We start from the raw sequence: 17,838 nt of genomic DNA on the forward strand, positions 1-17,838 counted from the left end.
GAGAGGTATTTGCAAAATGTGTTGAAAAACATTTGCTTTGCTCAGCATCAGAAATCTTCCAGCTTAAATAACAAAGATGTTTAGGAGAATAGAAAGGAGGCTCTGTTTTCTTTAGCCCTGTGTCCCATCATTTTAGCTAATTTGGTCAACAATAAAATGGCTAATTAAAACATAACGTAACATAAAGTAGACAGATTGACTCTGGGGAACATTTTGTGGGCAGTTAATTATGCACAGCGATACTTTCAAACCCACTGTGCAAACGTGTGGCAGTAAAACGGTTATTGTACATCCTGCTCTTGCAGAGCCGCTATTCAGCAGAGCAGACTTCCAGATTCCTCAGAATCCTGACATTAAAAGGAAGACAAATTAGCCATTTTTTACCTGCAGCTGATGAGTTACAGCTGACCAAGACTTATTTCATATTTTCTGAAGAACAAAAGGAACAACAAGGGACTTGAACCTCTTTGTTTCTTTCTTTCCCATCAGACAAAATAAAAATGAAAATAAAAAATAACTGAAACGAAAATGTCAGCGTTGAATATGATTCCTCAGTTCACACCGTATGGTGGTATTGGCGATTCACATTAATGATCCTACAACACTCATGAGGAGTGGAAGATCATTCATGATGCAGGTTAGAGCAATAAAGCAGCCCGTCCAGTGATCGAACTGCAGACCCCTCAGAAAGAAAAATGGGCCAGTAATAGGACAAGTACTGCTTCTGCCAGAGCACTGGCATTTGGTCAATATACTATTGGCGTTCCAGTTAGGCTGAGGAACGAGCAGATTATTTTGTTGTTGCAGGTTAGTAAATGGATTGTTTGTTATGATGCCTACCATCCATCAGTAAACAGTATAAACATGGGCTATAGCTGTCCAGTGTAATCTCTCTCAGAAGACTTGCCACTATACTTTGGAATTAATCTTGCTGACTTACACAAATTGTCCTTCTTAGCTGTGTGTCTCTTTAATGGGAAGTGAATTTGCAATACTCAATTTCAGCAAGAGCATAGGCTGTATAGTACAATGAAATATTAATAATCTCACCGTAAGCAGCACTCATGTTGTTAGAACTGGTATCCTTTAAATAATTATACTTCATACATAATTTTATTTTGTCTGGTATTTTCCCTTGACTATTTAAAATTTAACAGCATTAAAACACATTAAAATGTATAGCAATTCATGAAATTACTCAACAGTTTTTCGTATTTTAGGATCTGGAGAGAGGCTGAAACTTACATGGCACTCCAGCCTCCAGCACTTGCAATTTTCTATTAATGAAAAACAGCTGCTCTTAATTGAAAAATCAAGGTGTTATATGAAGCAGCTTGTCAAAGCTTGAGAAAAACTGATATAGTGTTGGCTGGCAGTGCCTTGTTGGAATTTTGGACAGTTTGGTTGACAATTGTCATCCTCTTTGTCTCCATTGTTTTGTTTTTGGTTTAAATGGTCCGGGCCTCTGTTTTATGGTTGCCATTTGCGATGTACAAGTTACATAACTTTATATAGTCCTAAAACTTTTACATCATCTAAGAAGAGTACAGGAATGGGTGTAAATGCAAATTAAAAGGAGCAGAGGGCTGTAGTGTTTCTTTAAAACTTGAAGAAGACACAACATCAACATCAGTTTTATGTCCTGTCCCTTTGCCCTCTTCATGGGGTGGCCTCAATCCCACAACCAGGTCTATCTTACAACACTGTTACACAACTGTTGTTCTTTTAGTTTCAGACCCTACTTTTTTATGGACTCCACTCAAGGACAGATAATGAGATGATGTTCCTCCCTTAAAATTGTCAGAATACCATAATCCACCAAATGAAGTGTTTTTTGACCTGCATCTGATCAGATGGAGCACAAACAGGGTAACAAATATATGCCTCATCTTCACAGCTAAATGTGAGGTTCTAGGAATTGGGAATTTAAGGTCGGTACAACAATGAATCTCATGTTTTGTTGTCAGATCACTGCAGGGCAAACACTGGCATACAGTCAGTGGGGTACAGAGAATTGCTCGGCTGTGTGTCAGAAATACATCAGATTGTAGATGCATCCTGATATCCCGTTTAGACACACATTAACATCCATACAACTTGGCTGAATATAATCCATTCATGTCCGAAGTCTTTTCAGACTGTTACAAGCAGACACATCATGCTGCACTAACAAATTAAAATCCGATCTCTCAAACTCATGTACGGTGTAAATGTTCATGCACCGTAACTTTATGATTGTGCCCAGATAAGCCTTTACACAGCCCCGACTCCTGTATTGTATGTAAATATTTGTGTATCTTTTTTTTAAAAAAAGGAAGGTGATCAGGATTTGTCTATCCTGAGTTTTGTGCACCTACTCATGCAATGAACATCGGTGCACAAAGCGGAAAAAAATAAAGTTTACTTAAGAATCACACGTCTTCAGCTATGTCTCTTTCTCCTAATGTAATGGACAAATTGTATTTTCTCTGAGATGTACATCGCTTTGGAGAAAAGCCCTGCTAAATGAATTAATGTAAATGTAAATGTAAAATTACGCACTTTTGCTTGTTATTGAAGAAGCAGAATATAAAAACAGCATATATAATTTTTACTGAGTCACCACTTGAAACTTAACGGTTAACATTAATGAGAATGTAGTAGTAACATTGATGGATTGAGAGAGCAGATAGCAGTGGCTTTTTGTACATACCACTTAAATGAGGTTTATGTCTTAAAGATAAATATTCTGTGCTTTGGACTGTAGCGTAAATTTTTCAATTAGGGTGCAAAGTGGAATATAACAAAATATTGAACATGAGCAACTGCGAGAGCAAATGTTTGAGATCTTTCCACCAAAATAATTGCAATTTGAATAATATAATTTTGTATACTTGAGCCATTTTGGACTGCAGTTCTGTATTTACGTCATCATAGGGTTTACAAAAGTGCTTTGTTGCAATCCGCTGCACAGACCACCCACTCTGCAGAAATTTAAGTTTGCACTTTTGAATTATAAGAGCAGATGTATTCGGACAACACAAAAAAGAAACGGCCATGCATACGACTGGGCCTTCAGCCGTTTGTTGCCTGTGTGTTAAATGACGCTTTCAAAGCAGGGGAACGACTTGCCATTGACTGGCCGGCGCTGAGAAGGTCTCTGTCTGTGTTCCAAGGGTTAGTCTTCCACGATCCTGCACAGACACCAGGAGTTTAGGTATATTAATGACACTCTTTCGCCAGGGATCTGCTGGGCTTTCGGCAGGGTGAGGAATCGCCAGGGCCCGATGCAGATATGTTAAATAAAGACGAAGTGGCTGACATGTCACCGCTGATGAAATTTTTTCAGTGCTAAAGTTCAATGAAAGCGTTCCTTCAACATGACACATGCTGCTCAAGTTGTGGTATATCATAATTCCTGGAGTGGTCATGATATCTGCTCACATTCTGGCTAAAAATACATGGAATGCAAGGAGGAGGAATGAAAGTAGGTGTAGAGAGCAAACAGCAGCGTGTATAAAATAATGTTAATTGCTACTTTTTTTTCGATATTTTCATAAGAGGATTTGAGGGTTTTTTTTTTTAATTCAAAAGATGCACTTGAGTGTTAGACTGAGTTGTCATTCTCGTAATACTAAAGACTATTTCAGAGTAGCCATTAGGATGTAGGCATGAGTATCTTCTGCAGTATTTCATTTAGTTCTCTAGGACTGGACACTTTGCCCGGAAAATTCATATGTGAAAGCATATCGCAAATATAGGATTTCTCAATAGGGAAGGCCTTTCAGAGAATGTATATTCTCATATAACATCTTTCGACAAGAAATGCTTCAGAGGCAAAAGCTGGAATGGTACTTTTGAATCCAAGAGTAATCATCAGATCTAGTGTGTTGGCTAAACTGCTCTGGCTATAGTTCAAACTCAGAGAGCAAGCAAAAGGCTTCATTAAGCAGGCACCTCATTAATCTTTGTGCCACTTAACTAAAATCACTGGGAAAAAAAATATTAATGTAGATACTGTTGGGTTAACATGATTGATCTGTTAAATTACATTAATACAGCGCACTCTGCAGAGGTTGGCGATGTCATGTATCACAAAGGGATTATGATGTTTAATTTCTAGGGATAGGCATTTGCTTACAAGTTAAGTTAAATGGATGAAGGCGAAGAGTATGGCTCAGCCTTACACCATAAAAGAAAGTTAATATGTGATTTGTCTCAGCTTGTTAGATTTTTACTCTCCTCTCTCTCCTGTCAGCTCTCTTATTAACCCTTTGCAACGACAAGGAACGATGTCAGGAGAATGCCGCGGCCCAGCAAGAATGAAAAAATAATGCCTTTTAACTGCCACATAAAAGGAAGGAGACACTGCAGGCCATCCTAACTCCAGGGAGCCCACAGGGATTACAGGAGATCTAACTACTGCTCGTGCACACACTCACACACACACACACACACACACACACACACACACACACACACAGTTCACACACAGCCTGTAATCATTGTGGGAATTGTCAGTAAATAGGTACCATTCTCACACCGCACGCCTGTACCACACAAATCAGACCTCAAAGAAATAAAATACTGAATACATTTGGAACAAAAATGTGCTGCACCTCTCCTGCTAATTGAGTTGCTACTAAGAATGTTAGGGCTCTGGAGTATAATTTGTCAGAGCAAAACATTGAATGGTCCAATTTTCTACTTGCTGCAGGCTGCAAAGTTCCAGCAGTCTTTGATCAACCTTTTTAGGTCAGTATCACTTGCAAGAAATCCACGGCGCCAGAGAGAATATCATTTCCTATTATCATCTTTTTTGGAAAAAATAAAAATGTGTTTTTTTTTTTTTTTCCGGTTTTACATTGTTTGCATTGAAGCAAAAAAAAAAAAAAGAAAAGAAACACTCCCTGTTCTAAATCTCAAGCATGAAAAAGAAAAACAAAATTAAACAATTTGTTTATTTGTACTTCTCCATAGGTAATAAGTTAAAGATTTATAATAAAAACAGCAGGAACAACAATTATAAGTTTGGTTGCTCTTCCCTCACACTTGTTCAAGTTAAACTGAATTGAGACTTATTAAACAGACACTCCATACAAAGCATATCAAATTTTTTGTTACATTCAGAGTGCTGTCAAACACTGAAAAAAACTTAAAAGAGCATTTTCTGACAGCTTGCTTGTCAAGCAACTGTAAAATACCGCTGTTGTATTTCTTTCCTCCAAATCATTCCCAGCAATAAAGAATGACAAACCTTTTCTCTTTCAAATCTGTGAAAATGTTATACATAGTAAGTTCATATTCATGTTCTTTTTATCCTCAGAATATTAAAGACTCGATATAAATATTTCTGGAAATGTTAAATTCCAAACCCAAGACTTAAATATGCGTTCCTCTACGGCTGTGGAAATTTATTTCTGAAAGATGAAAACAGTTTGTTAATAAAATCAGTTTTTGAAAAGTACAAATTGGGACTTGATCCATCCAAATGTAAATGCTGCGCTCTAATAGAAAAAAAGACTCTCCACCCAAGTGTCCCATTTAGTATTTACCAGATCACAAGTACTCAGATATTTTATTGTTCTCAGGCTTCTGTCTCCGGTGAATATGTCTCCTGTCTTGACCTTGACAATGTTACCCAGTGTCTTTGCTTCTGTGGACAGTCAGAGTTGCTTCCACGTTGATTATCTCCTTTATCTCATTTATAATCTCAGAAAATGGTCTCAAGGTCACAGGGCTGGAAATTTAATTATGGAGGCGGTATATTAAGTGGCACATTTAAAAATGCTGAATCGAAGTAATTAATTTTTTGGACGGTAGTCCCAGAAGACCGGGCTCTTTCTCCCCCTTCCGCCTGCTCTCCCTCCACTCTGCTGTGTATGGACATCCATCAGACCCATTGTAGATGACAGCTGTCTTTTAGCTGTAAACAGCATCGTTATTCTTGTTTTACGATAGCTTTTTAAAACACTATACCATGCCCTCTGTTTTTAATACATAATATATGCCTGTCTGTCACCCTACGCCATACTTCACCTTTGTTGTAAAACACGTTCTGAGGTTTATACCAGTTCTGGCCTGTGAATTTAAATAACGCTCACCCTTTGCTTACATCTAATGTGAAAACACAGAGCGGACATTTGATACTGGTCCAGAAAAGGTAGCGCAGTTTAGCGCTTGAGCCCAATGACCCGAGTGCGGCACAGCAGTGGACATAATTAGCAAACGCCAGACATGCACTTGGCATTCGCTGTTGACTTTGTAACAGCTTTCAGCTGTTGAGCAAAAACGATTTCCCACTCACCATTTTCACCATCCTGCACTTTCCAAGCCTGTAATGTTTAATGAACTATTTGTCATTAAATTTGCCATAATTTGCCATCTTAATATTAGGCAAGATATGGTTCGTATATATTTAATAAAGATATGGAAATGGCATCGTTGACTTAAAGCATCGCTCTCATGTACACTTATTAAAAAGCTATCTGGATTTATTTCTCCAAAAAAAATAAAGCATTTTGAGGTTAAAATGCACTGAGGGATTTCATGCAGATTCACATCTGGATTTGCAGGAACAGCTGTCTACTCAGTTCATTAGAATACTGTATCATTTATTTTCCTGTAATTACAGTTAACATAATTAATACATTACAACATATGCATACATTTAAAAAAGAAAAACACAACATACACATACATTAAATATTTTAAAAAAGACTAAATTCTACACTTACAAAAAAGAACATAAAATGGGCATAAAAGAATTATTTGAATTTCTGAACTCTTAATCAAAAAAAATAAAATAGTTATTTTTTATTTTAATTGATTTCGCCTTTAATAGCAGTGCAAATGTCTCAAATTTTCTTACGATATTGCTTCATGTCATAGGGATAATATTTTACATATATCTTATCAGCAAAAAATGAGGTCAAAACAATGATAGTATGGTACAGACTATTTTGTTGGCTTCCCAAGCTGCAATTCAAAGAAGCACAGATATATATGGCTCTCCACAAAAAAAAAAAAAAAAAAAAAAAAATATTTATTACTTGATGCCACAAAAGAGCCTGAAACATCCAAAATTTAGCTACATTTTTTGGTCTGGTTATTATCCAAAACAAAAACATTGGTATGTTGACAATGTACTTCTGTCTGCGTGCAGAAATTTTCCAGTTACTGTAAATAATTTAACAATTCCCGTTCAGTACCGGCAATTGCAGGTATAGCAATTGCATACTTCATTTCTGAACACGGTCAAGCAAAAAAGTTTCTGCTGCTTCCTTCAATGTTCTGCGACACTCTTCGCTCCGAGTGAAGTCTGACTTCCTCAAGTCGCTGTATAATGAAAGCTCATCACCGCAGTGTTAAACAGCGCTGCTAACAGCACTGCGCTTAAGTCCCGTCTTGCAGGAAAATCTGTTGCAAATTGGAATCCTTCCGCTTGGGTACGATCATGCAAACAATCACACAGAATTTATTTAACCTTCAGCCGGCTGCTCAGCCAGCCTGAAATTGTTGATAGCCCATCAGCGATGATCAAGATCGAGGGGCTAAATAAAGGGGCCCATTTTTACGACAGAGCCATTGAGCTGGTAACAGGACTTGAAAGGTTGTGTCCGCTGAGCTAGCATGGTCAAGGAGCTCAGCTGCGGGAGGGAAATAAAACTGTTAAGTCACGGCTGCCCTCCCATCACTCACGGAGGTAATGATCTTTGACTTCGGCTGGGTTATATGTCAGCAAATATTCGTCTGTCAGAAGGCCTCAGCGGAAGACTACAGCCCTGCATTGTTATCAGAGAAAGCGCCTCTGATGCATAGAGCTCGCACACCAGCCATATAAATAATTTTCACAGCCTTCAGCAGGAATACTGAATTTTAATAGTGAGGACTTTTAACACGGCTCCCAGAAGACTGTTTTGTTATTCGCCCATACTGGTGTCCGGCCTCGTATTTCATTTTGCAAAACACAAATTGCGCTACTGCATGTGTACATCTCGCACAGCTGTATAATTTGGGATAATTGGGAAGAAGTTTTTCTCGCACATCAAACATATATCCTATTAATATTTTCAGCGGGGACTGAAAAGTATACAGAAAAGCATAAATTATTTAAATATGCCTTCAGGTGACAGCTGTTTTAAGGTTGAATACAAAGTGCACCTTCAAGGGTGTGGCGTTGAGTGTCGTACTGAAAAGCGAAACTCAAGAAAATTCTAAACATATATTCAAGCAAACATTTTTCATAATTGTTCAGTTTCTTTAAGACATTTCACATTATTTCCAAATAAACATGCACAGTAACGAGGACAGCAACGTACAACAGAAGCAACAGAGTTTTACCACTGGTTTCTAGTAAACTTTTGCTTGACCATTCCGTGGAAATATAGAGAAACGTAGAATATGTGGAAGCACACAACAGCATTTTTTAGACTTTATTGGCAGTCCGACAGAGATAACGGTGCAGATGATAGGGATTTAATAGGGCAAAAAATAAAGAAATTAGGTGATGCAGAGTTGGGGGCGCAGTGGTGCAGTGGGCCGGACTGGGTTCTGCTCTCTGGTGGGTCTGGGGTTCGAGTCCCGCTTTGGGTGCCTTGTGACAGACTGGCGTCCCGTCCTGGATGAGTTCCCTCCCCCTCAAGCCTTGTGCCCTGTGTTGCCGGGTGAGGCTCCAGCTCCCCGTGACCCTGTATGGGACAAGCGGTTCAGAGGGTGTGTGTGATGCAGAGAGTACTGCTTGTTACTTCTCGACTTGAATGAGTTTTCTTACTTTTCTAGCAGTGGGACGGAAGGGTAGCAGTGGCATGGGGGACTGGCACAGGTTATTGTCGCTGTTGCCGCTATTACTTTCAGTGATTAAGAGCAAATGTTTTAAAAGAACCACATGAAGCTAGAGCATCATGTGTTTCCTATCAGCAAAATGTGTAAATCTGCGCTCAAACTAGAAATCCATCCATATCTTACAGACAAAATCCTACATCCCAAAATTCCTGAACCAAAGAATTCTAAGTTTCATTTAATTATTTTCCAGTATGATAATGAACTAATTCGCTATGCACATTCAATTCTCAAAGGCATTCCAGTACTAATTGTTCTCATTGACTCGACTAATTATTTGTTTGCAGATTTAATTATTTGTAGGTTTCAAAAGTGTGCTTAAAATGAGCGGAAAAATTAATAATGGCAACTTATGAACAATTCAAGCTCTTTTTGCAGAGCCAGTGTGGCGACGTGAAAAAATGGCATGAATTATGACACATTTGGCTCTGCACACATGTACACAGTCTCTTCACCACTGCTTTTTATTTTTTTAAAAATTACAACTGGAGAAAAAACGTAGAGTCACTCAGATATAATTATTACTAAGTACAACAGTTTGACCAGAACAATTTTTTTCATTTAATTTCATTTAAAATCAGGCGGTCAGTAAGTATTCTGCTGCATTCCTAAGTACATCTTAGGCACCAGTGAAAAACGTCGGTTTCCAGGAGCTTTCTAGAACCTTCCAGAAGGAATCCGTGTTCAGTTAATGCTGTTATTTGGAGAGTCTCCTTATTTAATTCAATTTGGAATGTCTTTGAGTAAAGCACAATAGAAGAATTGTTCTTTGAGGTTGTAATTATCACAGCTGCAGACACTCTTGAGTTTGGGAACATCAAAGAGGCCCAAGAATGAAAATGCTGGTCAATCATATATTAATCTAGAGCCTTCAGCTCAACATCACTTACCCAACAAGAGTTACTTTTTACTTGTCAAGTGAGGCACAGAAGATATTGCCGTCTGTGTTCACTGCTTTGATGTTTGCCTTTAGGTGAAACACTTAAACATCAGCTCATCAACTTGGGCACAGAGCCAAGCAAACATCAGCATCAGTAATGAGCAAATGGGGCTTTCAGTCAATTAAACATAAAATGCTTAAAATTGCTCGCCAACTTAATATGGCTCGACGTGCAATGTGTATCACCCGAAATTTCTATGCCATTTCCTTAAGTTCAGTCTGCCGAATGTGTTTCAGGCCATTGTCTCCTTAAGAGAAGTTACTGAGCGTCGGTTACATTTTATACACATCTGTTTGATACATATTTGTGAACACACAATTATGCACAAAGTCAGATTCGAATTAAAGGAATATAGTTCATGTATTTTAGGCAATATTCGGGAGTAAATTGTCTTTCTTCATTAATACACAGTACAGTCAGCAGGGGAAAGAATAAATTCAGTGCTCAGCTAAACTGTTCTGCTCTGCATTTTTTTCTTTTTCCTGGCATGAAATATTATCTCTTGGTCATGCAAACACCACTGTGACACCCAGCACTAACAAAGAAATTAATCATAATTGCCACGTGGCTTGAATTCAAAATACAGTGACTCAAAAACGAATAGTGACCGGTTACAGATGGGCCGGTAATGCTGAACTACTACATTTTCCTGACCTTTGAACGGTGACCATATTTAAACCACAATATACAGACTAGATTTGGATGGAGCTGGAAGAATATGCTCAAGCCTGAAGACTTTGTGGGAACAGCAGAAAATGGGAAAATTACATATCAAGCCTGTTGTCCTTGTGGACACTTCTGTATCCTGGAATTTTAAAATGGTCTGTCAATGTTTTCCTCAAACATTGTCTTTTTTAACTTCCTTGCTTATTTTTAAAGAAATTATTTCCTTATTCCTAACAAATTCACTCTGTGGTGAAAAATTATTAATTACTGATTAATAACATTTATTGTTAATGTTTGCAAATACTAAATCAGCCAGGCTCATAGCAACAGCTAAAGACATGAACCTGGTCATGCATACATTACGCAATATTTATAACAAAGCTAATAAGTGCTACCTTGCTATCAAACATAATATATATTATGTATTAGCTAAGAAAAAAAAAAGACTTTGGTTTGTGTCTTACAGCACCACTAGTATTAAAGTGGAGTTCAGACCAAACCTCTCACCCAAACCACAATTATACATGGGTCAAAAGTCAAAAGAGGGCAGATCTATGTCTTCATTTCATTCATTTATAAAACGTTCAATCAGAAAAATTCAAAAAGGAACAGATTTTACATTTCGCTGTGCATCACAACAATGACCTCAGTCCAATTTTTAAAAGTGAAATTTGCCAGACATATCCTTTCCTGCCACAAGCATGGTATTTGAGAGTGGACCAGACGAACACGGAGAAACATTATCCCTAGCTGGTCTGAAGATACAATAAGAAGAAAAACTTGCAAAAACCGTCAGTGACGTGGAAATTATTTGCCAAGAAAACCTAACCCTAACCTTCACCTTTCTTACAGAAGTTTTTAATATTTAAAGTTATTTACTGAGTTGATATTTTTCTCCAAGGCGGCTTGCAGTGATGAGCTAATTACAGTGATTTACCCATTCATATGGCTGTCAGTTCAAGGTGATCATCTGGCTCAAGGGCACTCTAGTAGGAGCCGGGATTCAACCTTGTGTCCTTTGACCTCAAGGTCACAATGCGAATCACATACGACCTGCGCTACAGTAGCTGTCACAGCTAACTTCAAGCAGTTGAGACTTCTGCATAACCATTTTTCAGTCTCCTTCTTAACAGCATTATGCACATTTGCACCATCGTCTTCCAGCAAACATACATTCAAATACATTGATTTATGCTGACGGCCTTGTCCCTGCAGACAATTTTTTCAAAATAAGGCCGAAAAGTTTAAGCCTATGTTTTCCATACATTAAACATTTTCATTAAATGACAAGAAAAAAATGCAAAGTTTTACATCTAACATTTCATAATTCATATTAATGGTCCTCATTTGTAGTTCACAAAGGCTGGTACAGTAAGCAGGTTTGCAGGATTTAAAATGATAAAAATTCAATTTAATAATGTACTTTGAAAAAAACATCCAGATCCCTGATAACATTAGTGTTACCATATAAAGCCCTATTAATCAGAATCAGAACGGGCTTTTTTGCCAAGTATGTTCACGCATACAAGGAATTTGTCTTGGTGCCGTGGAAGTTTCTGTCACCAAGACAAATTCCTTGTATGCGTGAACATACTTGGCAATAAAGCTCGTTCTGATTCTGATTCTCATTCTTTTAATATTAAGATTGGATGCAGTACATATCTTGAAGATACTATCTTAACATTAACTAAAGAAAATAGTTCACAGACCAACATTTTAAGATATTTTTGATGTATGTAACAAACGTATTGTTTTTAAAAACTGTTATCCACATACAAATGAACTTTATTCACGGTTTATGTACTATTCACTGAACATTGTTCTCAAGCCTTGTCGTCCGAGCCCATGGTTATAATAAACCAATTATTTCATGCAATACTCAGCCACGTTCTTTTATCTTTTTAAAAAGTTTAACTCATATGTTTCCTTCTTAACGGTGTACGTGTTATCATTTTATCCGTTATGTAACACTCTTGTAGACATTTTGACAATTATCGTTTGAAAAACTAAAACTACCGATTTTTTTGCCCAGAGTGCTTCGCTCACTTCTTCTGAAGAAAAGGAAATGTGTTTGCTTAATAGCTTTCTTGTTAAGATCTCATAAATAAAGCACCCGCTTCATCTTTTTGTCTGCCAGATGATAATACCAGTAATTTTCAGTGGAGAATCATTCTTGACTTGGAGGTATTTTCTGTGAAAAACATTTTAATACTGTATCTGGGGAAAAAAACCGTGATAACCTTTCCTCAATTTCCAGCTAAGTTGGGGCTCAGCGTATAGATATTATTGACTCATTGTTGCCTCCGGCTGCCCAGTTCACACAGAAAGCTGAGGAAGCTTTTCAATTATTGTCGCATAATAGTTTGTATCCTGCCATAAACCTCTGTGAATCTTCCTCAGCGGAAAGAGACTGGGCTAGCAGGTAGAGGATTTGATGTCAAACAAAACAAGTGTGCAGCCATTATGAATAAATCACACACCATCTCAACAGTTCCAGTATTTTCCTCATGACTTTTTTCCCCACTTTTAGCAAGCACCTTTAATTGTCTTTGTTTATTCCCATTGCATGTTTCGTCAGTGTTTGTCTGTATTCATATTCTCTTGATATTTGCCACATCCATCACATATAAATAAAAAAAGAGCTTTTTCCTCGTTTTTTTTTTTTTTGAAGCAAGAACAAAATGCTTCCCTATTTAACAATCGTAAGTAACGTTTTCAGCGTGGTCTCGGTCTGTTAATGAAAAATGCTCAAATCTGTCTTCAAGACATGCAGGTACAAGTGTTTCTTTTTTGGTACATGTATTGCATAAATGGCTATGCCAGGCTTCAAAACAAAACACTGGACCTGATCACACTACAATACTATCAGAGGCCCTTTGCAAACACAGCTATGACAGGAAAGGAAATGTTCAATAAACCAATTTCCCTGGCTTATCTTTTACTTAACAAGGCGCACTGGTCCGAGAGTAAATAGTAGTGTGTTAATTAGTAATTATACCCTATAATCCAAAGTAAACAGCAGACAGTTATTAGGCAGCATTACAGAGAATTGTGCTGTGTACTTACTGGGGATGAACGGCAGCTGTTGTCAAACCATGCATGACATTTTTATTATGGAGGCAGTAACTTCAGTTCCCAGCCTTGCAATACGTACGAATTGAATTACTTCGTCCGGACATATAAATTATTAAGTTAACAGTGAAACATGGAAATGGAAACTCTAGAATCAAGTAGAGGAGATGGGATTCGAACGAGCGAACCTCCTTCGGGTTATATGGTATTGTCCTTAGGTGTGGTGTGACCTGCAAAGAAAAAATACAGTAGGTTACATACATGCCATATCATTCCTCCAGATGACCTAATCGCTTGAGTTGTATGACCAATTTTATGAATCCGTTAAAAGAATCAATTTCAGCCCATGGTTTTTGTACTACCCCTTTTCTCTTGCAAGTCGTACTTGTGTCACCTGGTTTTAACATGGTAATATTTGCTAGTTGTGCCTTCTCTAATTTGCATGAACAAACAATCACTGTTTTTCCACTCAGGAAGAACAACGACAGAAGTTTAAAGGTTGCAGGAAACAGAGCACATTGTACTTCCGTTTGTTTTCGAACATTGCTGCAAATTGCAGCGTATTTTAACGTGGACACCGGACAACTTTGAATAGCGGGAAAGAGGATAGGAAGAAATTTGCATTTCAAAAGGTTTTTGTGACACAACGAAAGCGAACCTGTGTACCTCGGGTGTGTTGATCACAGTGCTGTGTCACCAAGGACAGAGGAGAGTAACACCAGATTCCATCTGGCTGCATGTCCCTTTCCTGGGTCTCTGTCACACTGCAGCTCTCAGAGGGGATGCATTCCTTTTCAGTCTTTCTGCTCTGACATCAATGAAAATAATATAAACAGCTTTCCTGTGATATTCAGAAGTGAAAAGTTTTTTATGCAACGGCTAGATGCAATTTGACACTTCTGAAATATGCATTATGCCAGTGTAAGAACGATTTTAAACATTTAAATATTAATGTTGATCATACAAATACTTCTGAAAGGGTTCATTATTTTCCCCCATTAAATTCTCACAAAGACGGAGCGGAGGCCGAATTCTGGCTACTCTGCCATTTTCACAACAGTCTTTGAACACACACCAGAGGCAATGTTTAGAGCAGGATAAAATTATCACGAAATAGGCAAAACAATTATACCTCACTAATTTAACATTAGCAGTTCCTTTAAACATGGAAGAGCTGATGCAAGGTAGATAATCTGTGGACCGGTTGAGTTCCAGTCTACATTTCACATTTAAAGCAGTTCAGTTCTTTTGTGGCCCTTGTTTCTGCCTCGGAAGATGGCCTTTCTCTAATTACGGCACTGTTGGAGGCTATGAGCTTTCTGCATTACGCCAAGGTGTATGCTAAGTGAGACTATTGCACAGGCAAGGCATTTGCAATGCATGAAGCCCTCGCTCTGCAAAAAACATATCTGTCTCATTTATAATTACAACATTGCAGCTGTACAGTCGGAAAAAAATTTCGTGTTAAAAGCCCGTAATTAGTTCAATGTTGCTGAAATAAGGAAAGTAAGTAAAGAAACAATTTCCAAGGAAAAAACAATGCACAAAGTACTTTGATTACAAATTACAAGAAGCGAAACAACATTTACAGTTTATTCTCATTTATATTGTCAGAACAGAAGAACAGGGAAAAGTAACACTATACTTCTTTTAAGAAATGCTGTGTTCTCTAAATGTAATGTGTACATGTGGTTATTTCACTTCTTAGCATCACACAGAAAAGAAAAGAAATTTCATTTAAAATTCCAACTATGATGTCCAAAATTGCCAGTAATGCAAAGTAGTTAATGTGGAGTATCTTGAATAATCTTATGTCTAGAGTTCTCTATATTTAATTTCATGAATATTTCATCTTAAAATATTCCGCAGAGATGAGTGCAGGGATCGGCTGTCAGATATTTTATGGTTCTCATGAAGATGCTTCTAATATGCCAAAATGACACAAGTCCAATATGGCAGAAGTTATGATTTCTTCGGCACAACTGAGATCGCGGCTCCAAGGGTCGTATCTTCCTGCCAAGCGGTGCGACGTGTCGATTTTTAATGCACTACAGCGCCACCATGTGGCCAGACTCTATAATACTCAGTTTGAAGCATATATACTGTACATACATACATATATAGTATATATACACATAGATTTTTTTCATTTACGTTGTCATTATATTTCATTTACATTTATATATATGTGCATACAGACGTTACAAAAATAAAGTAAAGATTGAAATTTGCAATAAGAGCAGGGATTTCGCTGATTCCCGAGGAAGGCCTTCGGTTCACCTACTCGTAAGGCAATAATATTAATAAGTGTTCACACCAGAAACAGCTCGCAACTTTGCTGGACGAAGTAAAAGAGAAGAAGAAAGCCAAATAAGTACCTGTGTTATGACACATTTTACAGTGTAAGTGTATCGCATGTCCCAATTTTTAGATCTCTTAATTAATTCATTTTGACAGAGCAATTAAATCAAGAAGCTGGTCCCATTTCCTACGTGTTTCTGCAATTTATCATCGTTTGCTTCTTCACATTCCCCCCCATTAATAAATAAAGCTGTAAAGAGAGATAAATAATTTAAACGAATGCAATTACTTCAAACTGAATTCACAGATAAATTCTAATAGTTTGGTTTATGTTCAGCGCACAGTCATTCACTCACTGTGTCAAAATAATTAAATCCAGTTTTCAGTTTTTATAAAATTAATATTTACAGAGAAGCTTCTTCTACTTGTATTCTAAATAAACAGAGAAAGAAATCTTGGCACCTCAGATCGATTTTTAAGAGTTTTATCCGCTATTAAAGCCAAAATATATTATGCCGAAGCATTTTTGTAAGAAGCTTATTACATATTTCCGGCAAAACTGATTTATCAACCGTTTTGCGCACGTGAATATGCTTATTCTAGCAAACTGTGGGCGGCAAGGACATTTTTCAGAGCTTGCTTTACTGGTACGGGCCCGCGTCCTGCCAGCGCAGCAGCGGGCTCTTTTTCTCACCTAGGAACTCTTCATTCATTCATTCATTCATTCATTCGTTCGTTCGTTCGTTCGTTCATTCATTTGTTCATTCGTTCATTATTACCTTTTCCCTCGCGAGGAATAAACGTGACAACAGTTCGCTGCCAGTCTCGTCACGTGCGCTAAAATCACTTCTCCTTACTTGCAGTGGCGACTTTCTGGTACCGCTGAGAGTTTTAAGGCGCAGTTACTCTGTAGTCCGAAGGCACATTTGATTTGTGCGTGTCACCAACCAAGAAGTAGTGCTACTTCCATATGTATCGAAAAGTACTGGGTTTTCAGCTTTTACTCTATCTTTTCTTCATTCCATATTTCTGTATTCATGCAAAGGATTTTAAAAATAAAACATTTGTTACAAGCTGTGATTATTATTTCAGTGTAATTCTTTTTTAAAAGAATCTTGCACGTTTTTTTTATTTGAATTGGAACTCCAAGTCAAATACGCATTGATGTAGAAAAACGATCAATCTGAAAATAAAGATGAAAATTAATGCTCAATTTCACACAAAACACATTTTATGCTCCAGCTGGGATGTAATGCTTCCTTTCTTGGATTAATGTAAAAATTACAGATCTCATTTTCAGCCACTTCATTTGTAACCCTACTGATCACATTTCACTCACTGAAATGTTGATGATGCTGCATGCAATCGTTTTTCCTCCATGTGATGACAAATTCTTCATTTAGTTATTTGCCGCCATCTAGTGGACAACACTAACATTTCTATATCGCTATTCCTCTTTTAATTCTGTAATACTGTTTCCTGTCGTGAAATCTACTGAATATGGGAACTGTGTTCCCTTCATTTCTTTAAATAAATAAATAAATAAATAAATAAATAAATAAATAAATTTTTGTCGTTGTTGTTGTTGCTGCTGTGAGTAACAGTGACAGAGAGAGTGTGTTCCACTGATGTATGGATGCGTGACCCGTTGTTAGTGTACCAAGCAGTGTAAGTCACCTTGGTGAATAAGGTGTGTGGGCTCATAACACTACATAGTATCCATTGGAAGTCGCTTTGGAGAAAATGGATGGATGGATGGATGGATGGATGGATAATAATAATAATAATGATCCAAAGATGTAAATGAAATAGCATGTCAGCATCTAAAAAACACACATAACTAAAAAGAAACCACCAATCAAACCCAGCTCAGCCACAGTCTACAAATCCCTCCATCAACTTGCTAAGGATTTTCTCAAACTGCCCCAATCCTTGGAAATGCTTATAAAAACTCTCTTTACTGCCCTAACTTGCCGGCTGGCTTTCACTTGCCATAAACTCCCATGATGCCATTGATATCTGGATGAAAGTTACACAC

This window comes from Scleropages formosus, chromosome 11, assembly GCF_900964775.1.
Source record: "Scleropages formosus chromosome 11, fSclFor1.1, whole genome shotgun sequence".
NCBI classification, from domain to species: Eukaryota; Metazoa; Chordata; class Actinopteri; order Osteoglossiformes; family Osteoglossidae; genus Scleropages; species Scleropages formosus.